Source organism: Octopus sinensis, linkage group LG30, assembly GCF_006345805.1.
Source record: "Octopus sinensis linkage group LG30, ASM634580v1, whole genome shotgun sequence".
In the NCBI taxonomy this organism is placed as follows: domain Eukaryota; kingdom Metazoa; phylum Mollusca; class Cephalopoda; order Octopoda; family Octopodidae; genus Octopus; species Octopus sinensis.
Genome location: NC_043026.1, coordinates 6695837 through 6702606, shown reverse-complemented (window position 1 = coordinate 6702606; position 6770 = coordinate 6695837).

Genomic DNA, 6770 nt, shown 5'->3' with positions numbered 1-6770 from the left:
AGTCTGGTACATATTGTATCGGTTTCTTATGCCGAACCGCTAAGTTACGGGGATGTAAACACACCAACACCCGTTGTGGCGGGAGGACAGGACAAACCATACATACACACACATATATATATATTCTAGTTTCAGCTCAGAGCTGCGGCCATGCCGATGCACCGCCGTTTTGTGCTACACTGTTATTACGAAGAACCTCCTCTAATATGTGACACTTGGCGAAGAATGGAGTTTGATATAGCTACTCTCATTTGCACCTCTTGCCGTGAGGTAGGTTCATCTGGGACTCTCGACAGGAAGAGGTCCAGTTTTGATTTAAAAACCGCTACATCTACTTTGTGCAAGTTCCTCAGACTCTTTGGGAGAATATTAAAAAGCTGTGGGCCCTTGAAACCCAGGCTGTTGCAGTATATATATATATATATAATCAAAAGGGTAATAACATAGATTGTTGTTACCAGTGGCCTAGCACAAAAGACGAATTAGTCATTAGACAATATATTATTCATATAGAAATATAATTAAGGGCTACCAAATAAGGAAGCCGAGTGCTGGGGACACAAAAAGGGATAAATTCATCGAGAGTGAAAATCAAAAACATATATATACAGCAACAGCCTGGGTTTCAAGGGCCTACAGCTTTTTAATATTCTCCCAAAGAGTCTGAGGAACTTGCATAAAGTAGGTGTAGGGGTTTTTTAAATCAAAGCTGGACCTCTTCCTGTCGAGAGTCCCAGATGAACCTATATATATATATATATATAATATATATATAGGTATTTTTTATACCAAGTGATACAAGGGTCGGCAGTTTTGTATATGACACTTATGAAGTTTAATAAACACCAAGTACACAACACTCAACTTCTGCCGATTAAAAATTATATCTACACACACACACGTATATATATGTATATACATACACACTTGTTTTAACTGCTAAGCAGCTCCTTTGTACTGTCAAATACATATATACACACACATACACACACGCTCAAAAACACATGGTGTATATTTTAAGACGTAGGTATGTTTAAATAACCATGCTCTTCTCGGGCAGGATGTGTAAAATACAGCCATCCTTCCAACCATACATACATACATACATGTATGTATATATGGGATGTGTGTATGTAGCGTTAGTATGTGTGTAGGTAGGCTGGTGGGCCGTCCTGTCAAGTGACCGGCCAGGACAGTCAGTCTAACGACCTTCGTTGCAAACCTACCCCCGCTTCCCCCTCCGTACTTGTGGCTGACCTTATTCTGACAGCCTTTTCCACCTATCTACCTATCTAGCAAGCTAGCTATTCTACCTAGCCAGCGACATACCTACACCTATTGACGAAAAACAGGACCGCTAAACTACACCGAGGAGAGACACTTCTACATGGTAGCTAAATCTGTTAAAAATAGCAGCCAAATCTTTCTCGGTTTATACATCTGTTAAATAAGTGCGTGTCGAGGGCGAAAACCTGTTACTGGGCCTGCTAGAAATAGCAACCAGATCTCCTTCAAATCACACCCAAATGTCTTTTCTTTGTATATGTGTGTGAATAAAAGATGTAGGTCTCTACATGGTAGCTAGACGTAGGAGAAATAGCAGCCAAGTCTCTCTCAAATCGCACCCTACTGTCGTATGTATGTACATATGTATGGATGAGCCTAAGGAGGTCTTTACATGGAAGCTAGACCTGCTAGAAATAGCAGTCAAATCTCACTTGAATCACACCCTGCTCTCTTATGTATATGTGAGCCAATGAGGGAGTCCTCCAAATGGTAGCCAGACCTAGTAGAAATAGCAGCCAGATATCTTCATAGTCCGGTTCCATCAGCGTGGCCTGGGGCTATACAACAACTGCCTCCAATTTTAGTATATGTACTGCCTCCGCTACACAAACACCACCACCTCATCACAGCTACCACCACCACCACCACCAAAACTTTCTTCAGTTCCAACCTGTGTTACTTCCCCGTCTCAAAGCTCATACGACAGAGTATATATTTGTCCCCCATACCAGAGATGGTGTTACTCATAATACAGACAGAGAGATAGACAGACAGAGATAGATAGATAGATAGATAGATAGATAGATAGATAGATAGATAGGTAGATAGATAGATAGATAGATAGATGATAGATAGATAGATAGACAGATAGATAGATGATAGACAGATATAGATAGATAGATATAGATAGATAGATAGATGATAGACAGATAGATAGATAGATAGACAGATATAGATAGATAGACAGATATAGATAGATAAAGAGAGATAGATAGGTAGATAGATAGACAGATAGATAGATAGATAGATACATAGATAGATAGATAGATAGACAGATATAGATAGATAGACAGATATAGATAGATAAACAGATAGATAGACAGATATAGATAGATGGGTAGATAGATAGATAGACAGATATAGATAGATTAGGTAGATAGATAGATGGACAGATATATATAGATAGACAGACAGACAGATAGATAGATAGATAGATATAGACAGATAGATAGACAGAAATAGATAGATTGATAGATAGATGGACAGACAGACAGATATACATATATGCATCCCAGACTGTCGTACAAACTGGCCAGACCCTCGTCTTCAGAGCCACAAAATATCTTTTATTAATTAGCCCAGCAAACATTTAAACCCTTCAAAGACACACGTGGACATTTTTAGGCGACACAACACACATTGCAAATCTCCACATCCTTCTTGCTTTTTTCTTCTTCTTCTCCATCACTTCTTCCTCGCCTTTATCTTCACCATCCTCTTTCTTTTCTTCTCATTCTTATTCTCTGTCGCCTTCCTTCTTTCTTCTTCTCCATTTTCTTTTCTTTTCTTTCTCTGTCACTTTTTATCTTTGTTTCTTCTTTTTCTTCGTCTTTTGTTTTGTCTTCCCTGTGGACCTCTCGTTCACCTTTTTTCCTACTATCATATCTTCTTCTTCGTTGTCATCGTCTCCTTCTTCGTCTTCTTCTTCATCGTCGTCGTCTCTCTCGTCTTCTCTATTGCCAGTATCACCGGTGCTCCAAGCCCGACGGCCTTTAAACCCTCAATAACCAAGCCTCAGGCGAATGAGACCCATAATGGATTAAATGTTATTTCCACATCCTCGTAGAATCATTGGTGCATCGGACAAAAACGCTTAGCGATTTTTTTCTTTCAGCTCTCTTCATTCCGAGTTCAAATCCCGCCTTGATCAGCTATATTTTCATTCTTTCAGGGTTGATAAAACGAAGTACCAATCAATTCTGGAGATCGATGTAGCCTGAGGCCAATGTAAAAGAAATAAATAAAAAGACACTTACCCATGGGACTGAATTCAAGACCAGGTCGCTTGACCACACAACCACATCTGTGCTCTTAGCATGAATATATATCAATGGAGAATGACATCCTCGTGTGGCCTTCTCCCAGACCTGGTCAGCTTGTCCATAGCTAGTTTCGTGCCCACTCTTTCCTCATCTTATTTACTGATAGCTCTCTATTTTTTTAATGGAATGTGACTATAAAACTTAGAAAACTTAGATATGTTTCGACCAGAGATTGGTCCAGGCCATGTCTAACTTAATAGCACCACCTGATAGGATTATTCGAATCCTGTTTAAGTCAAGTTTTGTTCAAGTAGTGAGTTCTTGTTGGGTGAGTTGTATCCAATTATGGGTGGCTTATCTGGTATTCTTTGAAGGAATCTATCCAGACTCTGTTTAAAGTTGATGGGATCCTTTTCCTCTTTGATCTCCCTCGGGACAATGTTAAATAGGGCAGGGCCTGTTGAGGAAAAGAAATTATGTTGCAGTGTACATGTCTGTTGTGATCTTGAATTTGGCAGGGGACGTATAGCCCGTGGTCCAAGTCTTGGATGAACCTTGAAGCTAATGTTTAATAATAAATACATATTCTGAGTCTATTGGAATATTCCAACCGATCATAATGTAATTCTTGTATTGTCCTTTTCCATTCCTGGATGTTTTTCCACCCAAGCTATTTCGAAATGCGAGCTTATATATCTATGTGTTTTGCAGTTTAATTTGGATGCGAAATGAAACAATTGTAGGTGAAAATCATAATAAATTAATTTGCATCCATTGGCTCTGTCCGGTTTCAAACTTAATGATAATGTTTGATATTTTATAATTTATAAAATATATTCATTGAAGAAATATCTCTTCAAAATACGATATATTAAACCAGTGTATCTTGGATAAAAAATATCCCTGTAAGGTCTAAATATCCTCATAGTGACTACAGACAGATAGATAGATAGGTAGATCAATAGACGGATAGGTAGATAGATAGATAGATAGATAGATAGATAGATAGATAGATAGATATATAGATAGATAGATAAATAGGTAGGTAGGTAGATAGATAGATAGGTAAATAGATAGATAAAGTAGATAGGTAGGTAAGTAGAGCGAGAGAGAGAGATAGGTAGGTAAGTAAATAGACAGGTAGGTAGGTAGATAGATACATAGGTAGGTAGAGAGATAGATAGATAATTAGATGAATAGATAGGTAGGTAGATAGATAGTTCGGCAAAAGGGACCGACAAAATAAATACCAGGCTTAACAAAATAAAAGTACTAGGGTGGATTCGTTCGAGTAAAAATTCTTTTCAGGCGATGCTCTGACATAGCAACAGTCGAATAATTGAAACATAAAAGAACATATATTTCATTCTGGGTGTTACATAAGTCGGTGAAGAGGGTTAACAGTTGATGGGGACTAGAAAGGGTTTCTGGGTTCTGAGGACGGAAGTTGGTTTGTGAGAGTTAAATCTGGTGTTGGGGGTGGGTAAGAGAGAAAGAGGGGTAGATAGTAGAAGAGACAAGAAGAAAAAAACAAGGAGAGAGAGAGAGACCAACTAAGTGCGATAGATAGACTGAAACGGACGACCAGAGAGGGAGATAGAAAGACACTGAGAGAGAAAAAGACAGAGACAGCCAAAGAGGGAGACAGACTGTGAGTGAGAATGATAGAATGAGGGATAAAGAGAGAGTGAGTGATAGAGAGAGATACATAGTCAAAGAAGCATCAAGAAAATGAGACTGACTGTGAGAGAGATAGAAAGAGAGAGAGGGAGAGACAGACAGATCGAGAGAGAGGGAGAGACAGACAGATCGAGAGAGAGGGAGAAAGTGAGAGTGAGAGAAAAAGGGGCAGAAAGAGAATGAGAGACAGACAGATACAGACAGGCAGAGGGGGAGACAGCTAGATGGGAAGACATTCAGACAGGAAGAGAGATAGAAAGAGAGGCAAAGAGAGAGAGAGAGAGAGAGAGATGATCAGTTCAATTCTGGTTGCGGTGGGGGGTCTGTACTCCCTGGAGGGGTTTACTCACCAGGCCTTTGCAAGAGAAGTGTAATAGCTGCTAAGAGAGTGAGCGAGAGGTCTGAAGTATTCCCCTCCCTCCCCCGCCACCCACCGGTCTCTGAAAGGAGGTCAGAGGTCAGTTTTAGCTATGTTAAGAACGGTCTACGTTACAATGGGAGGGGGGGCGTGAGGTGGGCGGCGGCGGCAAGTAACAGTATTCGTGTTTGCGTACGCGATTTACTGTGCACGTATGCTACAGTAGAACTATATATATATATATATATATGTATATATATGTGTGTGTGTGTTGTACGTGAATGTATATATACTAGCAGTATCACCCGGCGTTGCTCGGGTTTGTAAAGGAAATAACTATATAAGCATTTTTAGAGAGTTACTTCCCTTATAGATGCCAATTCGGGCTTTCTTAGCCATTTCTGTTTTGGTGTCTTCAAGCCATGAAGTCGTTGTTCTAAAAGAACGCTGGTCTCCTTGACAACGCATTACGACGTTGATTTCCTTACACTCCCTTCCCCACAGCTTCACGAGGGAGGGAAGAAGGGGGAGAAGCAAACAGGTGCAGCTGTGAGCGTGGACGCCAACTCCGCCGCCATCGACACACGAAAAATTATGCATTAAAATGGAATAAAAAATTATGTTAAATTATTTTTTAAATCGTAGACTCATCGTAAACGCGCGCTAATACCCAGACGGGCTCGATATGAATCACGACTATAAGATACCCGGTTTTGGTTAAACTGCACCGCAAAATGTGGGAGGAGTTAGGAATCTAAATCGAAGGGGACAGACACTCACACAACTAGAGTTTTATATATATATAGATATATGTTGTGTGTTTATGTGTTGTACGTGAATGTATATCTATATATATATTATACTAGCAGTATCGCCCGGCGTTGCTCGGATTTGTAAGGGAAATAACTATATAAGCATTTTTAGAGAGTTACTTCCCTTATAGATGCCAATTCGGGCTTTCTTAGCCATTTCTGTTTTGGTGTCTTCAAGCCATGAAGTCGTTGTTCTAAAAGAACGCTGGTCTCCTTGACAACGCATTACGACGTTGATTTCTTTACACTCCCTTCCCCACACCTTCACGAGGGAGGGAAGGGGGAGAAGCAAACAGGTGCAGCTGTGAGCGTGGACGCCAACTCCGCCGCCATCGACACACGAAAAATTATGCATTAAAATGGAATAAAAAATGATGTTAAATTATTTTTTAAATCGTAGACTCATCGTAAACGCGCGCTAATACCCAGACGGGCTCGATATGAATCACGACTATAAGATACCCGGTTTTGGTTAAACTGCACCGCAAAATGTGGGAGGAGTTAGGAATCTAAATCGAAGGGGACAGACACTCACACAACTAGAGTTTTATATATATATAGATATATGTGTGTGTGTTTATGTGTTGTACG